Consider the following 9,028-nt stretch of genomic DNA (forward strand, 5'->3'; position numbering starts at 1 on the left):
TCTCGATCTCTTTGCTCAGCCCAGATTTCTGTCTGAAATTTGGCACATTTGCTCTTCGGTATGTGACTCCTTCGATTATCCAAGTAGAATTTTGTTTGGTGGAGTATATCTTGAATATTTTGCTGCTGTAGGTAACATGTTTAGTGAGCTTGCATGCTTGTTCTAAGTGGTAGAAACTAGTTTTGATGCATGATTAGTACTCTAGCAAGTTCCTATGGTAGTTTTCCTCAATTATATGTCACAAAATCAAATTTTATAATGTTTGTTGAAAAATTTCAGAAAAGGAAGATGGATAATTGTAACTTTAGAGAAGTGTTTGAAAGAGAGACAACAAGCACGGGGAGGCCCTCTAGGTCATCCACCCGATTCAGGCCATCCTATAATGAGGAGCCTCCACGCTTTTCTTCTGCATCGAGACCTTATTATGACTACGCCATGTATGATCCACCGGCGTGGAACCCAGACCCTCGCTGGGGTTGATCTCCACTTAGGCCAAAAGCCTAAGCTTGGGGGGAGGTATACCGGCATCACTCATTCTTTGCATATTATGGTTGCTGGATACTTGTACATACTTGTTTAGTTTCTTTGAGTGGTTTTCTAATGAGAGAGAGATGATATTTGGGGAAGTGCTGCCTGAAAACATATTCTGGGCAGTTACTAAAAAATTCCGTGCACGCAGCCAGAACGTTATTTTGAGCTGCCAATTTTTGTGCGTGTTCCCCAGGTTGTTATCTAACTTTCATTAGTTGAACACTTTTCGAGCTGAGCAGTTTAAGAATTTCTTTAAAATCGATTACTGTACTGCTGTCAAGTTTTGGCAGATTTCTGCCATCTTGCTTTTCTGTGTTTCTTTTAGTTTTCATTTTCTTGTTCTTGCTTGGTTTCTTTCCTAAAACACAAAAAGACCAAAAATATTTCTGTTGTTTCTCTTCACCACTTGTTTACTTTATTTTCTTGCTTTTATCTTGCTTTATTTGCTATCGTTGGTTTGCTATAAGAAAATCCAAAAAGATTTTGCTTTGTTTGCTTATTTCCTTTTGTTCTTGCTTCCAAATTCGAAAACACCAAAAATATTTGCTGTTCTTCTTTGGTTTTGTAAATTTCATTATGAGTTCAATGGTCTTCGGTGGCTGGATCGTGGTTTTCATTTCATATTATCCAAGCTACACATGTGAAAGGTGATGACCCACAAGTATAGGGGATCGCAGCAGTCTTCGCGGGTAGTAAAACCCAACTTATTGATTCGACACAAGGGGAGACAAAGAATACTTGAAAGCCTTAACAGCGGAGTTGTCAATTCAGCTGCACCTGGAAACAGACTTGCTCGCAAGAGTTTATCAGTAGTAACAGTTTTATAGCAAGTAGCAGTAGTGAAATAACAGCAGCAGAGTAACGAGAGACAGCAGTAATGATTATAGTAAACGAGCAGGATTAAAATACCGTAGGCACGGGGACGGATAACGGGCGTTGCATGGATGAGAGAAACTCATGTAACAATCAAGCAGGGCATTTGCAGGATAATAATAAAACGGTGTCTAAGTACAAAGCAATCAATAGGCATGTGTTCCAATTATAGTCGTACGTGCTCGCAATGAGAAACTTGCACAACATCTTTTGTCCTACCAGCCGGTGGCAGCCGGGCCTCAAGGGAATCTCACTGGATATTAAGGTACTCCTTTTAATAGAGCACCGGAGCAAAGCATTAACACTCCGTGAACACATGTGATCCTCACATCACTACCATCCCCTCCGGTTGTCCCGATTTCTGTCACTTCGGGGCCATTGGTTCCGGACAGACGACATGTGTATACAACTTGCGGGTAAGACCATAAACAATGAATATCATGATGAAACAATAACATGTTTAGATCTGAGATCATGGCACTCGGGCCCTAGTGACAAGCATTAAGCATAACAAGTTGCAACAATATCATCAAAGTACCAATTACGGACACTAGGCACTATGCCCTACCAATCTTACACTATTACATGCCCAATCTCATCCAATCCCTACCATCCCCTTCGGCCTACAGCGGGGGAATTACTCACACATGGATGGGGGAAACATGGCTGGTTGATGAAGAGGCGTCGGTGGTGATGGTGGTGATGATCTCCTCCAATTCCCCGTCCCGGCGGAGTGCCAGAACGGAGACTTCTGGCTCCCGAGACGGAGTTTCGCGATGTGGCGGCGTTCTGGAGGGTTTCTGGCGACTTCCCCTTCTCCCCGTGCGTTTTTAGGTCGAGGGCGATAAGTAGTCCGAAGGAGGGCATCGGAGGCCTGCCGAGGGGGCCACACGCTAGGGCCGCGCGCCCCCCTCCTGGGCCGCGCCGCGCTAGGGTGTGGGGCCCTCGGGCCTCCACCTGACTTGCCCTTCTGGCTCCGTGAATTTTCTGGGAAAATAGGGCCTTCTGTCAAAATCCCGAGGTTTTTCCTGAAAGTTGGATTTCTGCACAAAAACGAGACACCAGAACGATTCTGCTCGAAAACAGCGTTAGTCCGTGTTAGTTGCATCCAAAATACACAAATTAGAGGCAAAACAATAGCAAAAGTGTTCGGGAAAGTAGATACGTTTTGGACGTATCAACTCCCCCAAGCTTAGCTTATTGCTTGCCCTCAAGCAATTCAGTTAACAACTGAGCGATAAAAGAACTTTCACGAACACATTTGTTCATATGATGTAAATATTCTCATGCTATGGCTAACACTTAGGCAGTTCATAATAAGATACATGCAAATAAGATCATCCAATAGCTATGTCAATCATGGAAAGGTACCAACAATTAATAATAAGCATCATGAATCATGTATATAAGCAGGATTGCAATGTTCATAAAAGAGCATGATAGAGTGGTATCTCGCTTGCCCATATTTGATCAGCAAAACATAAATGCTCAGGCACCTCTGAAGTTCATAGAGAGACTAGAAATAGTGATTGTCAAAGATAAAAGCATCAAAGTTATACCACAATCAATCATATTTTGGGACAAGCATATTATACTAAGAATGACAAGTTGTGCTCTCAAGAAAGTGCTCAAAGAAAGGATGGAGACACAACATAAAAGTAAAAGATTGACCCTTCGCAGAGGGAAGCAGTGATTAACATGCGCTAGAGCTTTTCATTTGTAAAGCAGGAGTAAAATTATTTTGAGAGGTGTTTGTTGTTGTCAACGAATGGTAATGGGTACACCAACTACCTCGCCAACCGGACTTTCAAGAGCGGCTCCCATGAAGGACGTTATCTCTACCAAGCAAGGTAGATCATCCCTGTTCTCTTTTGTTTAAACACGTATTTTAGTTTTATTATGGGTGACACTCCCCCAACCTTTGCTTACACAAGCCATGGCTAACCGAATCCTCGGGTGCCTTCCATCAATCACATACCATGGAGGAGTGTCTATTTGCAAAATTAAGTTGCTTACCGATGAATCAGAGCAAAACATGTGAAGAGAATTATTAGTGAAAGTTGATTAATCGGGGCTGGGAACCCCATTGCCAGCTCTTTTTGCAAAATTATTGGATAAGCGGATGTGCCACTAGTCCGTATGAAAGTCCGTCAAGAGTAAATGACAAGGTTGAAAGTTAAACACCACATACTTCCTCATGAGCTATGAAACATTAACACAAATTGAGAAGCATTTTGAAGGTTTAAAGGTAGCGCATGAGAATTTACTTGGAATGGTTTGAAATGCCATGCATAGGTATTTATGGTGGACACTCCGGAATAACTTGGTTTTCATGTGTTTGGAAGCACGAGCAGCGTTCCCGCTCAGTACAAGTGAAGGCTAGCAAAAGACTAGGGAGCGACAAATCAAGAGAGCAGTAATTGTCATAATCATGCTTGCGGCAAAATAAATTAACTGAGGCATAAAAGTGATACCAGAACTCTGAAGCAAGGTAAATCATTGAGGCTTAATTGACTCTTGTTCAGTCATATGCATGCGTGAGCATGTGCCAAGTTAATTCAAACGAATTATTCAGAGGAGGTGATGCGTGTAGTTGATACGTCCATTGGGAACCCCAAGAGGAAGGTGTGATGCGCACAGCGGCAAGTTTCCCTCAGTTAGAAACCAAGGTTTAATCGAACCAGTAGGAGTCAAGAAGCACGTTGAAGGTTGATGGCGGCGGGATGTAGTGCGGCGCAACACCGAGAGATTCCGGCGCCAACTTGGAACCCGCACAACACAACCAAAGTACTTTGCCCCAACGAAACGAGTGAGGTTGTCAATCTCACCGGCTTGCTCGTAACAAAGGATTAACCGTATTGTGTGGAAGATGATTGTTTGCGAGAGAAAACAGTAAAAACAAGTATTGCGACGAGATTTGTATTTCAGTATTAAAGAATGGTCCGGGGTCCACAGTTCACTAGAGGTGTCTCTCCCATAAGATAAAAGCATGTTGGGTGAACAAATTACAGTCGGGCAATTGACAAATAGAGAGGGCATAACAATGCACATACATGACATGATAAGTATAGTGAGATTTAATTGGGCATTACGACAAAGTACATAGACCGCCATCCAACTCGCATCTATGCCTAAAAAGTCCACCTTCGAGGTTATCATCCGAACCCCTCCAGTATTAAGTTGCAAAGCAACGGACAATTGCATTAAGTATGGTGCGTAATGTAATCAACAACTACATCCTCGGACATAGCGCCAATGTTTTATCCCTAGTGGCAACAGACACAACACAACCTTAGAACTTTCGTCACTTGTCCCGGTGTCAATGCGGGCATGAACCCACTATCGAGCATAAGTACTCCCTCTTGGAGTTAAAAGTAAAAACTTGGCCAGAGCCTCTACTAGTAACGGAGAGCATGCAAGATCATAAACAACACATATGTAATAACTTGATAATTAACATGACATGGTATTCTCTATCCATCGGATCCCGACAAACACAACATATAGAATTACAGATAGATGATCTTGATCATGTTAGGCAGCTCACAAGATCCAACAATGAAGCATAATGAGGAGAAGAAAACCATCTTGCTACTGCTATGGAACCATAGTCCAGGGGTGAACTACTCACTCATCACTCCGGAGGCGACCATGGCGGTGTAGAGTCCTCCGGGAGATGAATCCCCTCTCCGGCAGGGTGCCGGAGGAGATCTCCAGAATCCCCCGAGATGGGATCGGCGGCGGCGTCTCAGTAAGGTTTTCCGTATCGTGGTTTTTCGCATCAGGGGTTTCGCGACGGAGGCTTTAAGTAGGCGGAAGGGCAGAGTCGGGGGCCAGACGAGGGGGCCACACCAAAGGGCGGCGCGGGCCCCCCTGGGCCGCGCCGGCCTATGGTGTCGCCACCTCGTGGCCCCACTTCGTGTGTTCTTCGGTCTTCTGGAAGCTCTGTGGAAAAATAGGCCCCTGGGTCTTCGTTTCGTCCAATTCCGAGAATATTTCGTTACTAGGATTTCGAAACCAAAAACGAGCAGAAAACATGAATCGGCACTTCGGCATCTTGTTAATAGGTTAGTTCCGGAAAATGCACGAATATGACATAAAGTGTGCATAAAACATGTAGGTATCATCAATAATATGGCATAGAACATAAGAAATTATCGATACGTCGGAGACGTATCAGCATCCCCAAGCTTAGTTCTCGCTCGTCCCGAGCAGTAAAACGATAACAAAGATAATTTCTGAAGTGATATGCCATCATAACCTTGATCATACTATTTGTAAACATATATAGTGGATGCAGCGATCAAAACAATGGTAATGACATGAGTAAACAAGTGAATCATATAGCAAAGACTTTTCATGAATAGTACTTCAAGACAAGTATTAATAAGTCTTGCATAAGAGTTTACTCATAAAGCAATAAATCAAAGTAAAGGTATTGAAGCAACACAAAGGAAGATTAAGTTTCAGCGGTTGCTTTCAACTTGTAACATGTATATCTCATGGATAATAGTCAACATAGAGTAATATAACAAGTACAATATGCAAGTATGTAAGAATCAATGCACGAGTTCACACAAGTGTTTGCTTCTTGAGGTGGAGAGAGATAGGTGAACTGACTCAACATAAAAGTAAAGAGAATGGTCCTTCAAAGAGGAAAGCATCGATTGCTATATTTGTGCTAGAGCTTTTATTTTGAAAACATGAAACAATTTTGTCAACGGTAGTAATAAAGCATATGAGTTATGAAAGTTATATCTTACAAGTTGCAAGTCTCATGCATAGTATACTAATAGTGCCCGCACCTTGTCCTAATTAACTTGGACTACCGGATCTTTGCAATGCACATGTTTTGACCAAGTGTCACAATGGGGTACCTCCATGCCGCCTGTACAAAGGTCTAAGGAGAAAGCTCGCATTTTGGATTTCTCGCTTTTGATTATTCTCAACTTAGACATCCATACGGGGACAACATGGACAACGAGATAATGGACTCCTCTTTAATGCATAAGCATGTGGCAACAATTATTATTCTCATATGAGATTGAGGATATGTGTGTCCAAAACTGAAACTTCCACCATGAATCATGGCTTTAGTTAGCGGCCCAAAGTTCTTCTCTAACAATATGCATGCTCCAACCATAAAGGTGGTAGATCTCTCTTACTTCGGACAAGACGGACATGCATAGCAACTCACATGATATCCAACAAAGAATAGTTGATGGCGTCCCCAGAAACATGGTTATCGCTCAACAAGCAACTTAATAAGAGATAAAGTGCATAAGTACATATTCAATACTACAATAGTTTTTAAGCTATTTGTCCCATGAGCTATATATTGCAAAGGTGAATGATGGAATTTTAAAGGTAGCACTCAAGCAATTTACTTTGGAATGGCGGATAAATACCATGTAGTAGGTAGGTATGGTGGACACAAATGGCATAGTGGTTGGCTCAAGTATTTGGGATGCATGAGAAGTATTCCCTCTCGATACAAGGTTTAGGCTAGCAAGGCTATTTGAAACAAACACAAGGATGAACAGTACAACAAAACTCACATAAAAGACATATGGTAAACATTATAAGACTCCATACCGTCTTCCTTGTTGTTCAAAACTCAATACTAGATGTTATCTAGACTCTAGAGAAACCAAATATGCAAACCAAATTAACAAGCTCTAAGTGTTTCTTCATTAATGGGTGCAAAGTATATGATGCAAGAGCTTAAACATGAGCACAACAATTGCCAAGTATCAAATTATCCAAGACATTATAGCATTTTACTACATGTATCATTTTCCAATTCCAACCATATAACAATTTAACGAAGAAGAAACTTCGCCATGAATACTATGAGTAGAACCTAAGGACATATTTGTCCATATGCTACAGCGGAGCGTGTCTCTCTCCCATAAAGTGAATGCTAGGATCCATTTTATTCAAACAAAACAAAAACAAAAACAAACCGACGCTCCAAGCAAAGTACATAAGATGTGGCCGAATAAAAATGTAGTTTCAGGGGAGGAACCTGATAATGTTGTCGATGAAGAAGGGGATGCCTTGGGCATCCCCAAGCTTAGATGCTTGAGTCTTCTTAGAATATGCAGGGGTGAACCACCGGGGCATCCCCAAGCTTAGAGCTTTCACTCTCCTTGATCATATTGCATCATACTCCTCTCTTGATCCTTGAAAACTTTCTCCACACCAAACTCGAAACAACTCATTAGAGGGTTAGTGCATAATAAAAATTCACATGTTCAGAGGTGACACAATCATTCTTAACACTTCTGGACATTGCATAAAGCTACTGGACATTAGTGGATCAAAGAAATTCATCCAACATAGCAAAAGAGGCAATGCGAAATAAAAGACAGAATCTGGCAAAACAGAACAGTCCGTAAAGATGGATTTTATTAGGCCACCAGACTTGCTCAAACGAAAATGCTCAAATTGAATGAAAGTTGCGTACATATCTGAGGATCATGCTCGTAAATTGGCGTAATTTTCTGAGCTACCTACAGGGAGATAGACCCAGATTCGTGACAGCAAAGAAATCTGGAACTGCGCAGTAATCCAAATCTAGTACTTACTTTTCTATCAAAGACTTTACTTGGCACAACAAAACATAAAACTAAGATAAGGAGAGGTTGCTACAGTAGTAAACAACTTCCAAGACACAAATATAAAACAAAAATACTGGAGTAAAAACATGGGTTGTCTCCCATAAGCGCTTTTCTTTAACGCCTTTCAGCTGGGCGCAGAAAGTGTATCTCAAGTAACATCAAGGGATGAAGCATCAACATCATAATTTGTTCTAATGATAGAATCATAAGGTAACTTCATTCTCTTTCTAGGGAAGTGTTCCATACCTTTCTTGAGAGGAAATTGATATTTAATATTACCTTCCTTCATATCAATAGTGGCACCAACGGTTTAAGAAAAGGTCTTCCCAATATAATGGGGCAAGATGCATTGCATTCAATATCCAAGACAACAAAATCAACGGGGACAAGGTTATTGTTAACCATAATATGAACATTATCAACTTTCCCCAAAGGTTTCTTTTTAGCATTATCAGCGAGATTAACATCCAAATAACAATTTTTCAATGGTGGCAAGTCAAGCATATCATAGACTTTTTTAGGCATAACGTAAATACTTGCACCAAGATCACATAAAGCATTACAATCAAAATCTTTGACTCTCATTTTAATGATGGGCTCCCAACCATCCTCTAGATTTCTAGGAATAGAAGTTTCAAGTTTTAGTTTTTCTTCTCTAGCTTTTATGAGAGAATTTGTAATATGTTTTGTGAAAGCCAAATTTATAGCGCTAGCATTGGGACTTTTAGCAAGTTTTTGTAAGAACTTTATAACTTCAGAGATGTGGCAATCATCAAAATCTAAATCATTACAATCTAAAGCAGTTTTATCACAATCAGTTTCAGCAGTTTTATCACAATCAGTTTCAGCAGTTTTGGCAGTTTCAGGTAATTTTGCGCGCTTTGCACTAGGAGTAGAAGCATTGCCAACGCCAATTATTTTACCATTGATAGTAGGAGGTGCAGCAACATGTGAATCATTAGCATTGCTAGTGGTGGTAATAGTCCAAACTTTAGCTACAT

Source organism: Lolium rigidum, chromosome 3 (genome assembly GCF_022539505.1).
Source record: "Lolium rigidum isolate FL_2022 chromosome 3, APGP_CSIRO_Lrig_0.1, whole genome shotgun sequence".
Classification (NCBI taxonomy): Eukaryota; Viridiplantae; Streptophyta; class Magnoliopsida; order Poales; family Poaceae; genus Lolium; species Lolium rigidum.